We start from the raw sequence: 21748 nt of genomic DNA, 5'->3' as shown, positions 1-21748 counted from the left end.
TATTCTATTTGTTTGCAATTTGATAATTTTCAGTAATTTAGAGAATCAATAAGGAATTTGATAAATTGCAATTCCACCAAATTGCACGAATGTTAATCTTTCATTCCTCTGGCAGTAGGTGGAATGATTAGGACTGTGTCTTTCTCACATGGACAAATTCATTAACTTTCCAAATGTTAACTACTGTGTTTGATATTTGAAAGAGCTAGGCAAAATAATTGACTTCAGCATCTTTTGATTTTAATTTTGTTTTCTAGAGATCTGTGGGTCCCCTCCTCCCCCATTCCCCTAAGGCAGTTAAAGGCCTCATCTTGGAGAGATGGAGTTCAGGATGTATTAAAATAGTGCAAAACAGGAAATTGCTATCACTATCTGATGAGAGTTACCAAGGGTCGGTGAAGCAGAGATCTTTGATTTTTAGATTTCTTTCATTTTTTTTTTTTGACAAGCTTGTCTCCATGCAGAGACTTTTCCTGACAGTCAGGTTTTAATTGGGAGAAGTGTCAGCTTGGCTGAATCCGCTATTGGAATGTGTGTCAGGGAGGGGGAGATTCAGTGGATGGTGGTAATCTTTATTTGGACGTTGATGAACTGTCTGTGGAGAAGCAAACTGGGTGGAAGGGAGGGGCAGAGGGGTTGTATCACTAAAGATCAAGTAGGAAGGGGGACGTGGCTGAGCTGCCACCTGAGGGCCAGACCTTTCACAGATGTAGGTCAGGATAATTCTGTTGCCGTCAGTGGTTGTGCATGAATTTAGACCGCCTGAGATTAATTCACTACTGGGACACACTAGGGTGTTGTGGCGTGTGGCATAAGAGCTGGCATTAAATCAGATCTTATCATCTATCTTACATCGCTATTTAAAACCACCTTTGCCCCACTCTCCCCTCCGGCTGTGATTTCCCCTGCTGTACCTCCTGGGGTCACAGTTCTGATTCTCATCCTGTTTTTATGGTCATAAAAACAGACCCTGGAGTTTAAGTAGAACTTTGGTCTTGAGCAATCCCTGATGTATCATCTTCTTTAACTGTGGGTACATACAGCCATTCGCTGCGCATGGTCTCTGTTCACAGGGTTTACTTTAAGCTGCAAGAACATAGACTGGGAGCGCTGTGTAGAGCCATTCACGAGTGCTAGGAGCCACTTGGGGAACCCAGTGTAAGTAACTTGGGGTGATAGAGCAGGTGGGATAGGGGAGGGGATAGTAGGTCTCTGGTGGGGGGCAAGTCTGGGGTTTTGGCAGATTTGCAGGGGGAGGGGTTGGTGGGTCCTCGGGGGGGTGGGAGGGGCTTAAAATAGTTTGGTCAGGGTCAGGTGGGGAGGGAGGAAGATCACAGCCCTGGTGCTGGGGTGAATGGCTAGGTTTTCCAAGCCCTGGGGCTGCTTTTCGGACATGTACAGGCATTCAGTATATCAGGTTAACCCATTCCTGGTCTAAGTTAGTTCACCTCCTCAGGTGAACTAACTTAGATCAGGCCCACCTTTTTTTCCCCCCCCAATTTAACACCTCTGAATGCCTGTACAGATGGTCATTTACGTTAAATGCAATTTAAATACAAAGGCTGTATGTACCTTGTAACTCTGTGAATAGGACGCTGGAACACAACACAGCCAGGAAGGCACAGCTATGGTTATGTAGCAGAAATCTTCAGAAATGATTCGTGGTTTTTTGGGGTGCCTGTTCTGGAAAACTTTAAATGGGTCCTATTTCTCATTCCCTCCTCCCTACCCCCCGAAAGATGGATGACTCTAAAACTGAGGCAACCATGTTCTGCTAGTCATTTCTGAGAAAAAGAGGCTGTTTATTCCTCTTTAAGCTCTGGTGACATTGTAAAAGGGGGTGGTTGATCTGCTGGATTGTTGAAATCACTATGTGTTGTAAATGTGAGCTAGTAACTACATGGGCTAGGATCTTTTAGGCTTTTGATGTAAATATACTTCTTGGAATTGGGATATGTTAATCAAATGGATCTCCTTCAAGTACAGAGTAAGAAAAACAGCTTACAGTACTGCTTCCCCCAACATTCAAAAATCAGAAGTATGAATCATTGATTTTGTTTTCCAGTTATTGAACTGAAAAATTGGGATGAGGGGAACAGTTTCATTCAACGGGACCCAAGACACTTCATTCAACCTAAAAAGAAATATTTACTTTTATTTTCTTTAAACTTTTTAAAATTTCAAAACAAAAAAACCTGTTTAGAAATGGAAAAAAAAGATGGCAATGCTTTTGATACTTTTAAAATTCTATTTGGAAGAAACTGTTTGTCAAATCTGCCCTGAAATCATATATTTTGGTGATTTTGCTATTCAGTGAAAATAAAAGAAAACTCCAGCTAAGAAATAACTAGATATTGGCTTAAAAATCAGGAGATTACCAATATTAGAGTAATGTAAATTTTTGGGGGAGGTTTGTTCCCATAGAGTTCAAGTTTTTCTCAGGTATTGTGAGGGGTATAAACTTTTTTATATATATAAAAAGCTGAACTTCTTTTGAAATGGTATGATTCCATGAACTAGGACTTGGAGAAAAACCACGAAGTATCACAAAATTTGTGGTGTGATCTGGAAAGTTAGCAACCCTGGAGTGAATTTTCTGCAACTGCTATGCTACATGTTATTGCTAAATATGCTACCTGTTACATATATTGCACAATTAACTGGTTAGTCACGCAATGAATGTTTAGTTACCTTTTCTACATTACAACTTTGCATGCCAGTAAAAGGTCCAGTCCTGCACTGGAAAATTGTTAGTCTGTTAGTACTGTAGGATTAGGCCTGAACCTAAGCTGTTAGGCAGCTAGCTCATTTAAAGAATTCCACAGCTACCCAGCACAATATAACTTTTTCTCAGTATTTGCACTGTAGCCATCTCTGTCCCACATACAATTTAAATATGGTGCAACTTACATGTTTGTAGCCAAATAAAATATATCAGACAAGAGTATTTCAAAAACAGGCAGACTTTGATTGTATCTGATGGAAGTATTGTGGTTGCTGTCTGGCTTGAACTTGAAAACTACAGAGAGTCAGACACAACCTGATGTGAACATAGGCAATTTTGATATATCCCTCGCAGCAAAAGCATATGAATGGAAGTTGGAACTGCATACAGTATGTGTGAAGCAAAATAAAGCAGCTGTGGGTTTAAAGCAGTGCCTACAGGGATTGTTTATCTTCATGCTAAAAAAACTGAGCTGCAGAATATATGGCCTCCTTACAGAAATGGATGATTGTTGAGGCAGAGTGGCTAGTGGCTTGCGGTTCTGAGCTCAGCCTCCAGGTATCTAATTTATCTTTCTCCTTAAGATAGAATTGGGATGCCATGCCTCTGGCGAGCTTGTATGTATCCAGCAGTCTTTAGCTCTTAGTCATCATGACCATGGAACGTGAGAGCACTGTATCGCCTACTTGCAAGATGCCTTTCTCTGCATGTGATGCTGACATTGAGATCAGAGGAAATGTTTGAATTAAAACCCATGCCCTTTGGGCCCATTCCAAAACCCACTGAATTCAACAGTATTCTTGACTTCAGTTGACTTTTCAGGAGGTGTGAAAGAGGGAACTGTAGGCAGGATGCCTTTTGGAAAGGCCTTTCAACTCAGAAATATATTTCCTACCCTTCAGTCTGAAACAGCTGGAAGACGATAAGCTTAAAAGCGCAATGCAAAACCCATCTAGTAGTGCCAGCTTTTTGGGACAGGATTAGTTTGCATCCCCAGGGTGTGTGGTTCCAGGAAGACATAAGTCTCTGGAGGAAAAAAGTGGGATATCTCTTCTCTGGCTGTAGGTTAGCTTTGTTTTTCCTGTGGTTATTGAGATTTGGGTTATAAGTATGAACAAATTCACAGTGCTTTGGGGCCAACTCAGCAAGGTGCTTAAATGTGCAAGCAACTTCAAGTATGTTAGTGGTCCCATTGACTTCTGTGGGCTCATCCATGTGTTTAATTACTTGGTGGAATGAGGGAAAAATGTTTCTAGCCATGGGAAGACACTTTTGGTTTGTAAAACTTGAAATAAATATGTCCATTTGATTATTGTTATTGTATTTGTTTGGCATATGTCACTCAGTCATTTTTAAAGGTGTTTTTAGTGGGTGTTTTGGAGACAGTGATACTAATCATGATAATTGATCACTGAGAAATAGGAGGAGATAGTCAATACTTAATCAGCAAAGGCTTGATCCATCTGTCATTCAAATTCATGGAAAGCTTCTCATTGATTTCAGTGAGAGAGTTGGACTGGGCCCTAAATTCAGGAAGGGAGCACAGTATTAATAATACCTGCCAAAAGTCATTATCAGGTAGTTGCTTTCCAGTGGGAAATGAGCTTCCTGGTTTCATTCCAGCTTTTAGTGAACCACCAAGAGAGCAGAGGAACTACCACTGCACTTGGGTAGTAGCTGACAGCCTCCACAGAGAAAAACAGTGCAGTCTTGAAGAGTCTTGCAAGTTAACTGCATGGCATTTTTCTTGTAAAGACAGGCTCTTTAACATGGCCCTTCCAAGTTAGTCTCATGTTGCGCCTCTGCTCTCCATAAATAGAAAATGTTGGAGCCAGATCCAGAAAAGGAATTAGGCACCTAAGATAGGACTTTGGGAACAAAAATCTAAAACTTTGATCTGAAACACCCTTACTTTCTAGGCCCCTTCTTGTTTATCTTGGGACCTGTCACTCTGCTTCCTGTAAACTGCTAGTCTGAGCAACCTAGCTTCTAGTTCTCATGTAAGGGGGACTTAGGCACAGGCAGAATGGCCTAGGGAGGCACTCAGTTCAGTAGGGATGCTTTGAGCACGCCTACTATGCACTGATAGGACCAGGTCCCTTCACACAGTGCTGTGTATAGTAGCTTTTTATTATTTGTTTTAAGAACAGCTGTTGATGTGGGTGGCCACCTTTTACATCAGGGCTGTCCAACTTCTAAGCGGTCGGGGATGCATTCCTCCTGGGCTACACACTCCATGAACACCTCCTCCACTGCTGCATTGCATGTTTGCAAACCTCTTCACTACTACACTGAACACCTGTGATCCATCCCTCCCCACTACACTGTGCCCACCCAGGGACTGCTCTGCTGCAGTGTGTGCCTGTGACCCCTCCATCACTGCTCTGTGGGTCCCAGGCTCACTCTCAATCCCCTGTGCTGCCCCACTGCCCAACTCCTTGGGTTGGTGGGAGCAGAAAGAAGCAGCCGAGGAGGGATGGGAACCCAGAGTGATGAGAGGAGCAGCAGCTGGGCAGGAGCCTAGGGAAATGGGAGGGGGGGGAAGTATCACAATTAGCTCTTTACAGACCATTGGTTGGACAGTACTGCTTTATGTAATAGCCTAATGGTAGAGCACATGTCAGAAGTGAGAGACCAAAATTAAATTCCCTCTTTAGGCTGATGGGGGGTTCAAACCTTCCAAGATTAGGAGTGAGAGCATTGTCCACCTCTCCTGTTGAACCCTGGTCACTATACAGAAAGGAGAGCAAGAATCATGATAGTTCTGGGTTGTGGTCCCTATTCTCAGGACCGTTTATGGAGTTTTTATGTTAACTGTGGAAATAATGTGGGGGTGGAATTGAAAAGCGCAGAACTCTAGATCCTGGGTGGATGAGGTTACCTCCTTGAAGCTGTGCTCAGGCATGTAAGCCCCACAGCTTGGTGGGATTTCATTGTTGGCCTTTCCTGTTGGCATCTGGGATTCTTGGATTGTCCTTGAGAGGCACCACACAGTGCTCTAGGATGGTGCTTACTGTAGGATGGGGTTCTACTCTGAGGATCTAAAATCAGGCCACGTGGCACCTGACTTACAGGGACCAAATTCCTTTGTTAAGTCTAGTCCTTTGTTTTTGTGGCGCTCTCTCCAGTGTACTTCACAAGCACTGCATTCACAAAAAAAGCCTGAAACAGGTTGGGAGGGGAACGCACACCATCTTACAATGTTCCATTTACTTGTGCTCTGGGAAACAGAGAAGTCTTTTAACTTTTACCAGGGTATCTATGAATCAGTGTGCTCTTATCATGATCCTGTCTAATGTGAGTACAAGGTGAATGGAAAATAAATGTATTTCATTGTTGCTTTATTTCACCTACCACTTGAAGCAAACAAATTCAGCAGCGGAACAGCATGAGCCAAAATGTTTAGTTCTGCTGCTCCTGAATCACTTCCTCAGGAAATCATGCTTTGTGTGTGCGCGAGAGCAAGTTTAACGGTTTCATTCTATGAGACAGGAAAGCAGAGCAGAGTTGCAACAATTAAAACTCTCATTTGAAGGCCATTGTTTCCTTAGGTAAGCGTGAAACTGAATTTTCAACTGCAGGGTGATAGGTGCTGTGTGAATTGCATTGATGTCAATCCCTTCTCCGCTCCACTGTTTGGACCCATTTGCAGGTAGAGTTTGACCTAGTTTTATTATAAATCACTCAATGACCTCGGAGAGCTGTAGAATTCTCTTCTGTAATAGACTGGCTGTCTTAATACACTAATTCAAATGGATTCCAGCTCAATCACCCACTGACCTATATTAGCAAGAAGTGTGTGTATTGGGGATGTACTTTAAATTAGATTTTCTTTTTGGATTAAATTAGATTTTCTTTTGGGATTGTTTTGTTTGGTGTGGGGAGAGCGAAAGCTGGAACTTGTAAGTAAAATCCCAAATTCTCAGGGAGGGGGTACTATTTAATTAAGCTTTTCTTCTACTGTCATTTGCGACTTTGTCAACATGAGGTGAAGCACAGAGCTCTACTGGGAGGGTAAACTCTGCTTAAATGGATACGGCATCACAAAGCACCTACTTTAAAGTGTGAGTTTGCTCTTTACTTCTCTCTCTGCTTGCTTATTCTCTTTCAGTGCCACAGAATTCTGCGGTGATGGGGTTAAGGAAAGGTTCTTTAATTAAATATTGAACTGGAATGGGAAGCTGTAATTGAGGGCACAAAATAAACCTTTGTGGTCAAATCCTGCTTTCCTTACTTGGGTAAAACTCCCATTGTACAGACTTGCAGGATAGATCGCTCCACTGCCACTTATATACGCTTCACCTTAAATGAAAAAATAACTTCCCAATAGGTCTTGCCAGTCATTCACTCACAGCTGAAGTTTGTAACTAAAGTTATTTCACATGTATGTTTAGTGGAGTAAAGTCTTCTTCTTCACATCATTCTTTTTGAAAATAACAAGAAACACCACTCCTTATTCTATAGGGGAAAAAAATTGATTTTTTTTTCTTCTCCGGTTAGTTGGACTTAATAAAGAGGCAATGATAAAACATATGCAATGATAATAGTGTAAGGTTGCACTTGGAGTCTGCTGTAAAATAGACTCTCCATCCCCATGGGAAATTCTGGGTGCTTGAGGCCATTTTATTCTGAATCAGATTGAAATCTTGGAACTTCTTTTGAAGGTAATTTTCTGATCTAGGAAGATACCTGGTGGCAGTCTCTGTCCTGCAGAGAGGAAAATTCTCGGTCTGTTGATGAGAAGAGATGGCCTCCACCTCTCTCCCCTAGGGAGGAGGCTCTTCTCAGCCAGACTGGCTGACCTGCTCCACTGGGTTTTAAACTAAGCCCGCTGGGGGACGGGGGCACTACTGCCACTGCTGGCCCGCTGAGCAATCCTTGCAAAGCCAGCAGGTCAAGGCACTTAAGGGAGCCCAGCCCTGCCCCAGCCCTGGCAAAATCTGTGGGCAAGGAAGGAGCCCCCCAGGGGGCACTTGATTGCCTTTACACAAATGCCAGGAGCTTGGGGAATAAGCAGGAGGAGCTCATCCTCCTGCTCAATGCAAATAATTATGATGTCATAGGGATAACGGAGACCTGGTGGGACTCCACCCATGACTGGACCACGGGTATAGATGGCTGTACCCTGTACAGGAGGGATCGTGTAGAGAAAAGGGGCGGGGGTGTAGCTCTCTATGTTAAGGAAAGCTACACGTCCCTGCAAGCTGATATTGGTGACCAGGGTGGATGGCTGGAGACCCTCTGGGTTAAAATCCGTGGGGAACACGGCACAAGGGACATAATGGTGGGAGTCTACTACAGACCTCCCACCCAAAGTCCTGAGCTTGACCAGGAGTTTGCCCGGGAACTGGCTGAGGCCACATGCTCCAGGACCATGGTTGTCATGGGTGACTTCAATTACCCGGACATCTTGTGGGAGAATCGCTCAGCAAAATCTGAGTGGTCGCAAAGCTTCCTCTCGTGCGTGGATGACCTCTACCTGACTCAAGAAGTCTATGGGCCAACGAGAGGCAAAGCGCTGGTCGACCTGGTGCTGGCTACTGGGGATGACCTAGTTGGCGACCTAGTGATCGATGGAAAGCTGGGTGACAGTGATCACGAGCTGATCACCTTCACCATCCGCCGAAAAGCTGGCAAGTCAGTCAGCAACACGGAAGTCCTTGACTTCAGGAAAGCCGACTGTGACAAGCTCAGGAGGCTTGTCAGTGAGGCCCTAAGGGACGATGACCACGGGGAGAGGGGAGTTCAAGAAGAGTGGTTGCTCCTCAAGGGAGCGATCCTCAATGCACAAACTAAGTCTATTCCATCTCGGAGGAAAGGCAGCAAGAGGGCACAGCAGCCCCCCTGGCTCTCCAGGGACCTAGCAGACCTCCTGAGGCTAAAAAGAAAGGCCTACAAAGGATGGAGGATGGGAGTTGCCTCCAAGCAGGATTATTCTGCACTGGTCCGGTCCTGTAGGGAGCAGACCAGGAAAGCCAAGCCTGCAACTGAACTCCAACTAGCTTTGAGCATCAAGGACAATAAAAAGTCCTTTTTCAGATATGTGGGGAGCCGGAGGAAAAGCAGGGGCAACGTTGGACCCCTGCTGAACCAGATGGGACAACTAACAACTGACGCCCAGGAAAAAGCCAACCTATTAAATAGGTACTTTGCGTTGGTCTTTCATCAGTCCCATGGGACGCCCATGCCCACTACGGGACAGGGAAGTCCGGATGAGGGTGATTCCCTGCCCTCCATTGATGCTCACTTCGTGAAGGAACATCTTGAGAAGCTGGATACCTTCAAGTCAGACGGCCCTGACAACGTTCACCCCAGGGTACTCAAGGAGCTGGCAAGCATCATAGCCCAGCCTCTAGCGCAGATCTTTGAAAACTCTTGGCGCTCTGGTGTAGTGCCCAAAGACTGGAAGAAGGCCAATGTGGTGCCTATCTTCAAGAAAGGGAGGAAAGTGGATCTGGCTAACTATAGGCCCATTAGCCTGACTTCTATCCCAGGGAAGATCTTAGAAAAGTTTATCAAAGAGGCCATCCTTAATGGACTGGCCGATGCCAGCATCTTAAGGGATAGCCAGCACGGGTTTGTTGCGGGTAGGTCTTGCTTGACCAATCTCATTTCCTTCTATGACTAGGTGACCTATTACCTGGACAAGGGAGAAGAGATTGATGTCATATATCTTGACTTCAAAAAAATCTTTGACCTGGTTTCCCATAATCACCTCTTGGAGAAACTGGCCAATTGTCGCCTTGGGTCCTCCATGATCCACTGGCTGGAAAACTGGCTCCGGGGTCGGACCCAGAGGGTAGTAATTGATGAAAGTCACTCATCGTGGTGTCCTGTGACCAGTGGTGTCCCCCAAGGCTCTGTCCTTGGACCCATACTGTTCAACATCTTCATTAATGATGTGGACACTGGAGTCAGAAGTGGACTGGCCAAGTTCGCGGATGACACCAAACTTTGGGGAAAAGCATCCACACCAGAAGACAGCTGAGTAATCCAGGCTGACCTGGACAGGCTCAGCAAGTGGGCGGACGAGAATCTGATGGTGTTCAACGCCGATAAATGCAAGGTTCTCCACCTTGGGAAGAAAAACCTGCAGCATCCTTATAGGCTCGGCAGTGCTATGTTGGCCAACACTATGCAAGAAAGAGACTTGGGGGTCATCATTGACCACAAGATGAACATGAGCCTGCAGTGCGATGCTGCGGCTAGTAAAGCGACCAAAATGCTGGCTTGCATCCATAGATGCTTCTCAAGCAAATCCTGGGACGTCATTCTCCCCTTGTACCCCGCAGCTGGAGTACTGCATCCAGTTTTGGGCTCCACAATTCAAAAAGGATGTGGAGAAGCTTGAGAGAGTCCAGAGAAGAGCCACGCGCATGATCAGAGGTCAGGGAAGCAGACCCTACGATGACAGGCTGAGAGCCCTGGGGCTCTTTAGCCTGGAAAAGCGCAGGCTCAGGGGTGATCTGATGGCCACCTACAAGTTTATCAGGGGTGACCACCAGTATCTGGGGGAACGTTTGTTCACCAGAGCGCCCCAAAGGATGATGACTAGGTCGAATGGTCATGAACTACTACAAGACCGTTTCAGGCTGGACATAAGGAAGAATTTCTTTATTGTCCGAGCCCCCAAGGTCTGGAACAGCCTGCCACCGGAGGTTGTTCAAGCGCCTACATTGAACACCTTCAAGAGCAAACTGGATGCTCATCTTGCTGGGATCCTATGAACCCAGCTGACTTCCTGCCCTTTGGGCAAGGGGCTGGACTCGATGATCTTCCGAGGTCCCTTCCAGCCCTAATGTCTATGAAATCTATGAAAGAGGCACAGGGTTGGATGGCGGGGCCTGGGTGTGACTATAAGAAGGTAGTTTGGGGCACAAGGTTACCCTTTTGGCATGAGGCTCAAGAGCCCTGGGAGCTCTGGCTTCAGGGAAGCCCAACAGCTGCTGCAGTAAGTATGGAAGCCCTCTGAGTCTGGGCTGCCAAGTAGCTGTGATCCAGGCCTTCCAAGCTGTTGGCTCCCTGTCCTCCCATGAGTAGGGCTGCACAGGAGCAGAGCAGGCAAGATGTCAAGAAACCTTCTGGTTTCCATCAGAATTGAGTTGAAACAGGCACATTCCCACAGAATTTTTTTTGTTTTGATCGGCATTTCCCAATGGGGTGAAAACATCCTGTTGGGAAAGTTTTCCATCAGATTTAGTTGTGCTGTTTTGACTCCATAGGAATAATCATATCAGTGTGTGGGTGAAGAGTCCCATAATAGATGTGTAGGACTGTTTGTTGGAACATAATGCTGCTTATCTGAGTGATGACCGACTGAAATGAGTTCTTAGAATTTGGACATGTAAATGTTTTGAGGGAACTTGTTTAGGTATGAAGATAAAAGGAGAGATGGGAAAGGGTTATTGAGGCAAAATAGAAACATTTGCAATCTGTGCACGTCTGTTCTTTTGCTTTAGGGCCTAACACTAGTGGTTCGAATTTGCTGGGTCTACTCCTCTTAACTTTGCCCTTTTTCTTGCTGGTCTTGCCTCCTATTGCTGCTGTGAGGGGCTGTGAGACAGGCTAGTTCCTACATGAGCTATTGCATGTCAGGGGGAAACTGAGGCAGTGGTTCTCAACCTTTTTAGAGACTCAAGGCACACTTTGGCAAAAGCCAGCTTTTGCCTTTCACTCATTTTTTGACTACAGAAAAATAATAGAGCAATTTTGCTGCTGCAAGGAACTCGAATAACTCAGAGATGTCAAATAGGAATCCATAGTGTCAAAAACATTTCGACTTATTGTAGTCTATCTTGTGAATCATGCATAGGTATTTGTATGCCTAACAGTGTTAATATTAGGCAACAACCATAAAAGGATCTCATGGCAGTGTTTGAGAATCACTGCTCTAAGGGGTAGATTTACCAATAGTTCATGAGCAGAAATCATTTGGAGACAAAGATAAGGGCTGGCCCTTAGGCAGAGTTATTATAGTTTCATTGGGCTATGTTTTCAGTGCCTCTCATCTTGGGAAGTTGCTTACTTGATCACATGTTCTTATTGACTTCAAGTCAGTGGGGAAGCTCATGCATGTGTTGGAAGCTGTAAGGCAAGCCAAATGTTCTGTGTGGCCTCAATGTAAGCAGGGGAATCCTGAAGTGAGGAATCCCTTTTGATATTAGATGGCAAATATGAATCTATTTGAAACTTTGCCAGCCTGACATCAGACATACCCCAGGAGATGAAGGGGAGTGATGTGATTGAGGCATTGGCCTAGGACTTGGGAAAGTTGGGTGGGATCTCTGTGACCTTCAGTTAATGCCTAGCTGCATCTTTCTCTTTCCCTGGGTGCTGAGGGGGAAAGATGACAATAAGAGTATTGTCTTGTAAGGAATACATTCATTAATGGTTTCAGTTCTCAGTTGAGAGGTTCTCAGTTATTATGGTAATTAGTTCCATAGGAAAGGCTGTAAATAAATAAGAATTCCTCCAAAAGAACATTAATTGGAAATTTGATAGTAAACACTAAGGCTTTGCAACAATGACAAATCAGTTTGTCTTAGCCTAAAATTTCTTGATCCTGAATTCATTTCTGTAAAATATCGGTCTGTAAAATTTTCTGCAAAATGTTGGTCTGATTCTGGCCATGACCCAGGCTCAGGCCTGTAAGCAAATCTAAGACAAGGGGCTTTTCCTGCCATGCTGATGGGGAGAGGGGGTGGAAAACCTCATCTTAAGATTTGAGTAATTACAGTATGTCAAGACATCCATTTGTCTAAAACTTGAAGTTTTCAGTAGTATGCCATCCATTTCAATATGTATGCAACCCAGTCTTAACTCTTCAGCAACGTGTATTAAATTTCACACATTTTCTTTTATCTTTTAAAGCTGATATATAGGACCTTGAATAAGCTATGAAATACAGCTGAAGATAGTTTAACTCTGGGTCTAAGATAAAACTCGTATAAGAAAAGCTGTTCAGAAAAACTGTTCAGAAAAACAGAAAAACTGTTGATGACTTCAGGAGCCTTATATCATTGGTTCTGTGCATATATATGTGATTATTACATTAACTGGCCAAGAGGTACCAGTGTTGCATTTTCTACTGCTTGACCAACTGTTTTTGCTCATAGGAAAAACTCACAGGAGTTTTTCATCCCTTAGCAAAGGTCAGTGTTGGGCAAGTCTATTCATGGGGTTCTTGGACAGCTTTGACAGCAAACCTAGTTTTCACCTAGATTAGGTTGCCTTTCCTTCCTTGCTTCTTCTGATTGACTTTCTCTAGGGTTGTGTACAGAAGTGCTCCATGCACATTGTACAGTGCTGTAATTTAGAGCACTTGTTATAGCACTATAAAGTTACAGTGCTCTTAAACATGACAGAAGTGCAGTGTTTGGTGGGAGGGGGCCTCTGAGACTCCCTGCATTTTCCAGGGTAGGAGGCAGGGGGTATGCCACAGCTTCCTGGGGCTTCTCCACCAGTCAGAAATTTGACCAGGATACAGGAGTTGCTTAAAGGACTGTAAGTTGCTAACTTCAAATTTAATACCTTATTTAACAAGGGTTAATTTAAAGCACCTTACCCACTCTTAAAGTGCTGTGAAGCTGTGCACTTCTGTTAAGTCATGACAATAAAGTGCTTTAAATGGCGAAAAAAGTAACTTCTATATACACCCTAGATGTGCTGTACCAACTGCCACAAGCATCATCTGAATGTCAGCTTTCTTGGCTAAGTACAGATAGTCAAAAAGCCTGAGGCTGAATCGATTGAATCTTCGCAGGTTAGTCTCAGCTGCATACGTTGAACCAATGAGCAATTGAACAGACATTCACTTTTGATTTCAGAAATGCAGCCACATGCCTGCAGTGGCCCAGGCCAGAAGCCAGGGGGCACTAGAGCACACCTCCCTGCTCAGCTGAAGCAGGCAGGTTTGGCCAAGGCTAGCACACCTATCCTGCAGGAGGGATTTGCAGGGGAGGTGCAAAGCATCCTGGGATGCTGGGGGACCGAGAGGTAACTTGAATCTGGAGGGGATCTGGGACAGGAGTTCAATACACCGATTTAACCTAAATCAATGAAGTCTGATATTACATCCATCCAGCTTTCCTGCCATTTTGAAAGCAGTTCATGTGCACTGAACTTCTGTTGTGTTACAGGTTTGAACCGGTTTCTGATGTCTTATACCAGTTTATGTGTAATTTATGTCTTGAGTCCCTGTGTTCCTGTGTGCAGTAGACTCCCATCTCTGCAAGGAGTTAGGGATTGGAAAAGAGCAAGGAATGCCATACCCTCTTGCTTCTTACCTCCTGCTTGACCCAAGGAATGAAAACCTGGAGACCAGCCTGGGTCTCTGACAAGGTATCTGCTGAGCAGTTATTGGGGCTGGCAAACTGAAATTATTCATTGTAGTATCTGCTTTGCTTTTCTGAGAGCTCTGCCTCTGCCATTGCTCTCTAATCATGCATCCTTTCTCAAATCTTAAAAGCTTTTACCTAATCCGGATAGCAGCCCGGATCCTCAGGGAACATTCTGTCACATTCTCAGTCATCCATTTTTCCATTTTACCTTGATCTTCCACTGCAGGATTCATCTGCTATGTGTGCTCCGCTGTAGTTCTCATCTGCTGGTATCTTTCTCTCCTCTCCTGGATCTCTTGTCTAATTCACTAAATACAGCCCTGCAAACTCATGTAGACCTGCTGCAAGCGGCAAGGGGGTGGGGTAGGAGGGAGAGACGCTTCCTGATGCTGCTTTTGCAGATCTGTCTCTTCTCACTCCCTTTGCTGCTGCACCTTTTTGACACTTGTGTTTTGGTGCTTGTGGATTTTCATACCCCGTTAGTTTTTATTAATATTACTAGTTATATCTCAGCCCTGAAGAGCTTTCAACTGCTGTCAGATCTGTGCCAGGCAGGGTTATTAATCATAATTCCAGTTGCTTCTGTCTGTATGTTTGATCTCATTGTCATGCTCCCCACCCCCTTACACACACACACACACACACACACACACACACACACACACACACACACACACACACACACACACACACACACTTACTTCTCTCTCTCTCTCTCCAGAATGTCCTAAAGATACCCCTGACAGTCTTTTTCTGGCTCTTCTCTGTCAACGTTTTTTTCTCCCTTGGCTGTCACTAGATGATCAGAGCAAGTAATGATAAAGCAATGTTCCTGACTGATGCTGCAGTCAGCTGTGCCCTTTTATGAGATCTGGCTAGTTTTATTGCTGTGCAAACCTCTCCTGTAGGAAGAATCCAGCTTGTCTCACCTTTGGACCAGCTGTTTAGCTGAGATAGCTCAGCACCTTTTACCTCCTTTTTAGGTGGTGATCACACCCTCTAAGGAGGTCACATTGATGGTAAACACATGCCAAAGAAGATATTTGTTGGAACATTAACTTTTGACATGTTCATTAAACCACAGTGGTACAGAAATATTGGAAAATCTATGGGATCTCTCTTCTTCTTCCCAGCAACACACATTAAAATGAGCCAGACAGCTCGTGGTCAGTTGAGTTTTGCCCACAGGTGGTTTAATTTTTGAAACCTAGCTGTGCCAGAATGGGCAAGCATTTGAGGGCTCTTAGTATATTTTGAAATAAAAGTAATTTGTGTTGCTGCCATCATAATAGATGTTGCATCTTCAAAATGCCTGCCTGCCAGTGTCACAAAATCTACTGTTAGAAAGGTGAGGGGTTACATGACAGGTGGTTAGTGTTTAACCTACTTGTAGATATATGTCAAAGAAATATGCATTTGGAATTAGCCTAATTGCTTGCTGGCTGCTAGCATCACTGGCCTGTCAAACCACATCTTTGATCCCATTTTGAGATTTTTGGGGGGAAAGGAAGCAGTGCATGCTAGTGTCTGTTCTGAATTCTCCTGCGGTGCAGTACTATAAATACAATCCTCTATGCATAACAATGGATATGACTATAAATAAGATGCCACTTAGAGACTCACTCGCAAGTGACTATTTCCAAGATTCACCTCCATCTATAGTACAAATAAATTGAAATCATTAGTAGAAAATCTTCTGCAAACAAATCACCTCCATGTCTTTCATTGGTCTGTGTGAGGAAGCCTACAGTTATTATGGTTTTACAAGTGCTTTCATTCTAGCATACTAGTTGCTGCATAATTTTTTCAAATTTGACCTTTGTGGGATGAAATGTTCCTAATATTTTGTCTGCATGAAAGCGAGTTTTTTTTTTTAATTAACTTCTAAATAACCTATTTATTTCCATCTTCACAGTTACTCATATTCTGCTGAAGCTAGGAATAGATGTTGCATGTGTCCCTGGACAAGGTGTCCCTGTGTTTGTCCCAAAACAGAAATATCCTGGGTTGTTGTATACACACATTGCACTTCTAACCAGGGTTTAGTGAGAGGCTGAATGCCATTGAGTCAATGATGAAATCCTGGGATAACCATTCAGATGCACTTTGCAGTGTTTCAGAATAAATTGTTAATACTTCTTATTCTGTAAACCTTTTTAGGATTTTTCCTGGGACAGTGGACATGAGTGTCTGATTGCACTTTACCCTGGTATGAAATGGTTTATCCTGTGACAAATGTGAAGCTTGTTTGTAGCCTTAGAAATGAAGTGTCAATTAGATAATACTTGATAGAAGCCTATGCAAATGTCTGATAACCATACAGGGTACTAGATAAGGAGATATGATGGAGTAAGGGAGCCAGAGAAGGTCAGAGATGTTTAATAGAACTTCACCAATTAATGCAATGACTTAAAATATTGGTGAGAGAGGGTGTGTGTACACGTACATCAAGGCTGCTCCGACGTACTGTAATTACAGTGCGGCAGAACAGACTTGATCAAGTGAGTCTGCTGGAGCATGGTAATTACTGGGCTCTAGCAGACTCCAGTGTCACGTGTATCAGTGTCCCCACACTGAAAAATGGAGGTGGGGACGCTTTAACTAAAGCTTATTTGATCACCATTTTACAATGTGGGGATGCTGATACACATGCCACTTTGGCACTTTAATTGTAGACAACCCTAATTAAAGCGCCCCCTTCCCCCAACTCCTAGAGCATGTGTATAAATGTCCTTAGAGCCTCGATGGAGATGCAGTGATTTATACCAGCTGTGGATATAGATTCATAGATGTTTGGGTCGGAAGGAACCTCAGCAGATCATTGAGTTTGATCCCCTGCCCTGGGCAGGAAAGAGTGCTGGGGTCAGATGACCCCAGCCAGGTGCATGTCTAGCCCCCTCTTAAAGACCCTCAAGGTAGGGGAGAACACCACTTCCCTTGGAAGCCTGTTCCAGATTCTGGCAACCCTTACCATGAAGAAGATCTTCCTCATGTCTAACCTAAATCTGCTCTCCGTCAGTTTGTGGCCATTGTTCCTACTTGCTCCAAGGCGTGCTCCGGTAAACAGAGCATCTCCTATTCCTTGCTGCCCCCCACTGATGAATTTGTAGTCAGCCTTAGGATTGCCTCTCAGCTTTCTCTTGTGGAGGCTGAAGAAATCCAGGGCCCTCAATCTCTCCTCATAGGGCTTTGCCTGCAGGTCCCTAACCATATGAGTGGCCCTCCTCTGAACCCTCTCAAGGTTGTCCACATCCCTCACCCAAAACTGGATGCAGTACTCCAACTGTGGCCTGACCAATGCTGCATAGAGGGGAACTATCACCTCCCTGGACCTGTTTATCATGCACCTGCTAATACATGATAAAATAATGCAGTTAGCTTTACTAATTGCTTCATCACATTGACGACTCATGTTCATCTTGGTGTCAGCAATGACTCCAAGATCCTTTTCTGCTGCTGTACTGCTGAGAAGGTCCTCCCCTAGCCTGTAAGCATGCTGGTGATTCCTTCTCCCTAGATGCAGCACCTTGTTGAACTGCATCCTATTTTGTTCTGACCACTTTTCCAACCTGTCCAGATCCACCCTGGATTTGTTCCCTACCCTTTAGCATGTTAACTTTACCACATAATTTGGTATCATGAGCGAATTTGGACACAGTGCTTTCCATGCCCTCATCCAAGTCACTGATGAAGATATTTAACAGCACAGGTCCAAGGACCGAGCCCACATCTTTCTAGGTCGATACCGACTCATCCACCACTATTCTCTGGGTGCGACCCCTAAGCCAATTTGCCACCCACCTGACCATGTAATCATCTACGTCACAGCCTCTCAGTTTATCTGTGAGAATAGGATGAGATACCATATCGAAGGTTTTCTTAAAATTCAGGTAGATTACATCTACCTTGATTTCCGCATCTAAATGTTTTGTGACTTGGTCATAAACAGAAACAAGGTTAGTTGGGCAAGATCTACCTGCTATGATTCTGCTGGCACCCTTCAGCATTGTTTTTCCTGCTGGACTCCCACAAATGTGATCCTTAATAATTTTTTCAAAGGTTTTCCTGAAGATAGAGATGAGACTAACTGGTCTATAGTTACCCGGATCCTCCTTCCTCCCCTTCTTGAAAATAGAGACCACATTGGCTCTTTTTCAGTCCTCTGGAGTACTCAAACAGCTGTGCCAGTGGCTCCGCTATGACACTGGCGAATTCCTTCAGCACCCTTGGATGAAGATCATCTGGGCTTGCTGACTTAAACACATCCGGCCCCTCAAAGTGTCCCTTCACTAAGTCAGTGTTAACAGTTGGTGGGCTGGTTTCCTTTTTGTGCCTGTCTGTGACCCAGTTGTGAGATTTGTCCTGATCTGTGTTCAGGATTACAGAGGCAAAAAACTCATTGAAGAGCTCAGCCTTACCGCCCCCTATCTGTCACTAATTGCCCTAGTTTATCCTGTAGGGGTCCTATGCTACCCTGCGCCTTCTTTTTACTACCCATATGTCTGAAGAAGGGCTTTTATTTGTCTTTAATTTTTGTTGCCAGCCTAAATTCCATTTCTGCTTTGGCCTTTCTGACTGCTTCCCTTCAAGTGCGGGCCAAGTAGGTGTACTCCACCTTGGTAGCTACCCCCTGCTTCCACAGCCTATATGCCTCTATATGGTGAATTCAATCAAGTGATGGTCACTGTCCCTTAGGTTACCTTGTGTCAGTAGATCCCCCACCAAGTTATCCCCTGTAGCTAGCACCAAATCCAGTAAGGTATTTCCCCTAGTGGAACCGTATACCTCCTGCATTAGGTGAAGGTCCTATATGCATGTTAAGAACCTACATGAACGGTTGGATCTAGCTGACTGCTCCTCCCAGCAGATGTCAGGGTAATTTAGGTCACCCATGACAACCATGTCCCTTGACCAGATGGCCTCTGAGAGCTGTCTGGAGAATCCAGGTGCAACCCATCTTCCTGATGTGGCGGCCTCTAGTAGACCCCCACTACCAAGTCCCTTTCCCCCCTGACCCCTTACATTCTGACTCATAATACCTCAGTTGCCCCTCCTTTGGTCCCATCTTCCCATATGTCTTCTCTTTTCCTTTTTGAATTTCTTATCCAGGGGTTTCTAGGCATCTAGCATATTTTTATAGCTGCAGTGTTCAAGTGTGTTTAATACATATTTTTCTATGACCTGTGGTGTTTCTTTAATTTTTCTTGTCAAGCAATGATGAATAGCTATCTCCTATACCATACTGAGACGCTATTCCCCATTCTCCTAGATTCCAGTACAATGTTAAAATTTACCCAAAGCAATTCATTCAAATTTGTTTCTATCAGTTGGAATGTTTTCACTTGTTCTACCAATATTCCCCATGACTGACCAGGTTGTACTTGACCCTTACATAGGTGTGGGGGTGGCAGAAAAAGCAGGTAAGACTCCTCTACTCTGCTGTTTCCTGCTCTTGTTTAGGCTGTATAAGGAAGACTTTCAGTTTATGGCTATTGTAGGTGAAATACCGTGTTTTCCTTTATTCACTAGCCAGTGTAGCTGATCAAGCCATACTCTAGGACAGTGGTCACCAACCAGTGGATCTTGATCCACCAGTAGATGTCGGAGCCTCTTGCAGTAGATCTTGGAGCCTCTTGGAGTCTACCCAAGACTGGGGTAGGGGGCACGCAGGCTCCCCAGCCCATCAGGTCAGTCCGTGGGGGAAGGGGCAGGGGCTAGATCAAGGTCCCCTCAGTGAGGGACAGTGCCGCAGAGGCAGGAACGGGGTAAGTCGAGTGGGGCCCCAGCTGGGTGGGACTAACTGCTGGGGAGGCATGCCCCCAAATAATTTTTTTCTCCCCACAGACTTACCTGCTTGGGCGGGGAGCAGCAGTACACAGAAATCTTGGGTTGCTTGTAAATGCCAAAGGTTATCTCCTACTTAAAAAGGTTGGAGACTACTGCTCTAGGACAAGGGGTATAACCATGGACAGTGTTACCTTGATGCTATCTGCCCCCACAGAACCGTATGGGTCATTCTTTCTTCATTAGGCAAAAGACCTTCTTATGCTTTCTGTGGTGTGGGGGCTTTGCCTTATTGGGTGTTATTGTGTTTGTCAGTGCAGGAGATACTTCACAGACTGATCAAACAGTCATATCAGTAGAAAGGTTTCTATTGTGACCATAAGTGGATACAGGCTTTTAAAAAAGGGGCGTGTGCATAGCACCTGGCACTGCAGGGCTGACTGCACTCCACTGTTCCCTCCCCACCTCTGCCTGGGGGTGGCGCGCCATGCTGTGGGAGCAGCAGCTGGGAATTTTTTAAGTTCCCGAACTGGGTAAGAATTCTTCATGTTCCCCCAGCTCTCAGCAATGCCTTCCTTCCCCTCTGTGCTCAGTGGCACCTTTCCCCCATGTCCCCCTCTCCCTCTCTTTTTATACCTGTGTATGCAGGAAGGGTGCACTCCACTGCTGCTACCACTTTCTAAGCTGCTTCTGCTGCACTCGAGCCTGGGTTGTGCAGGAGTGGCTGTGTGAAGAGCCGGGGACAGGAGTGGTGGCAGTGTGTGGGTTCCCCCTCCCTGTGGCTGGTCCCAGGCTGGTGGGGAACACACAGCATGACCTGGCAAGGAGAGGAATTGCACTTGTTGCTGTTGCTGCTGCCACTGGCTGAGCCCAGCTTCCTGTGCAGTTGCTCCCCACAGCCTGATTTGGATGGGGATAGGAGTGGCTCCCACTGCTCCTGGGTCAGCCAGGGGCAGCAGTGCTAGCAGGCAGGTCTCCCCTTCCTGGTCTCAGAGTTGTAAGTAGAGAGGAAGGAGGGGGGACTGGCAGGGGAAGTGCCATTGAGCATGGTGGGGAAGGCAGGGGTGCCACTGTGTGGGGGAATCTTACCTGCTTTAGGAACTTAAAAAGATCTTTGGCTGATACTCCTGCCACCTGGTCCAGACTCCGCAGGGGACTCAAGCATCTGGAGCTGCTGAGTTATACTGTGGAAGTGGGAGTGAGACCATGCCACTGGATTTGCCTGTGACTGTGACCAGTGGCCAAGGTAATTCATGAGTGGTTGATAAGGCGATATGAGCCATATCCGCTTTTGGTATAAATCTTCCTTAAGCTGTACCAGTGATAGTAGCAGGACTGGCCCACTCTCCTCCTCTGAAGATCTAGTTTTGGCTGCTTGTCCATTTAGTCCTGTAGCTTAATCCAGCCCCACAAATCCCAGGTTTCCATCTTCCATTTCCTTAAAGTTGAAACTTGTAACAGGCATGTAGCATGTTGAATAGAGTACTGATCTTAAATAAACTGAAATAGAAGAAGACAAAAACGTATAAAAATGTTATGCGGCCTCTATTCCCCACCAAATTGTGTAAAACGAGGCCAGCTCCTGATGTAACAGCGAAGAAAATACACGAAGCCTGGCAAGAGTAAGTAAAAAAAAAAAAAAAAAAAAGTCATCCAAAAAAGTTAATAGACAGACTAGTGTGATTATGAATGTTGGAGAATGGGATTAATAACAGATTCTTTAATATATTAATTAGGTGCATGCTTAGCCAATGTCTTTCTGCAGACCTTATGAAACCTTCCATTTTTGTTGATGACCATGAGCTAAATTTTCAAGTGAAGACATCCCAGCTATTCCCCAAAGCTGTTCTTGTGGCCAGACAGAAATTCTTTTGCATAAAACCATGCATTTCCTTTTTGC

The 21748-nt window shown here is 44.9% G+C and overlaps 1 protein-coding gene across 5 annotated transcripts in view; it reads left to right on the top strand.

The window, feature by feature from the left end:
* RNF152 (ring finger protein 152) overlaps positions 1 to 21748 on the top strand; it is a 72655-nt gene that overhangs the window by 36826 nt on the left and 14081 nt on the right. The window contains exon 2 of one of the 5 annotated variants that reach the window (XM_059724374.1): positions 19594 to 19751. The exons of 2 other annotated variants lie outside the window; for them this stretch is intronic. The gene's annotated coding sequence lies outside the window, so the exon portion shown is untranslated. Of the gene's footprint in view, positions 1 to 6247; positions 6378 to 19593; positions 19752 to 20971; positions 21095 to 21748 lie in introns of those variants that run through there. 2 more of the 5 variants (XM_019490501.2, XM_019490500.2) reach the window with 2 other exon arrangements.

The sequence above is a fragment of the Alligator mississippiensis genome, chromosome 3, assembly GCF_030867095.1.
Source record: "Alligator mississippiensis isolate rAllMis1 chromosome 3, rAllMis1, whole genome shotgun sequence".
Taxonomy (NCBI): domain Eukaryota; kingdom Metazoa; phylum Chordata; order Crocodylia; family Alligatoridae; genus Alligator; species Alligator mississippiensis.
This window is presented reverse-complemented; position numbering and strand designations above follow the sequence as displayed.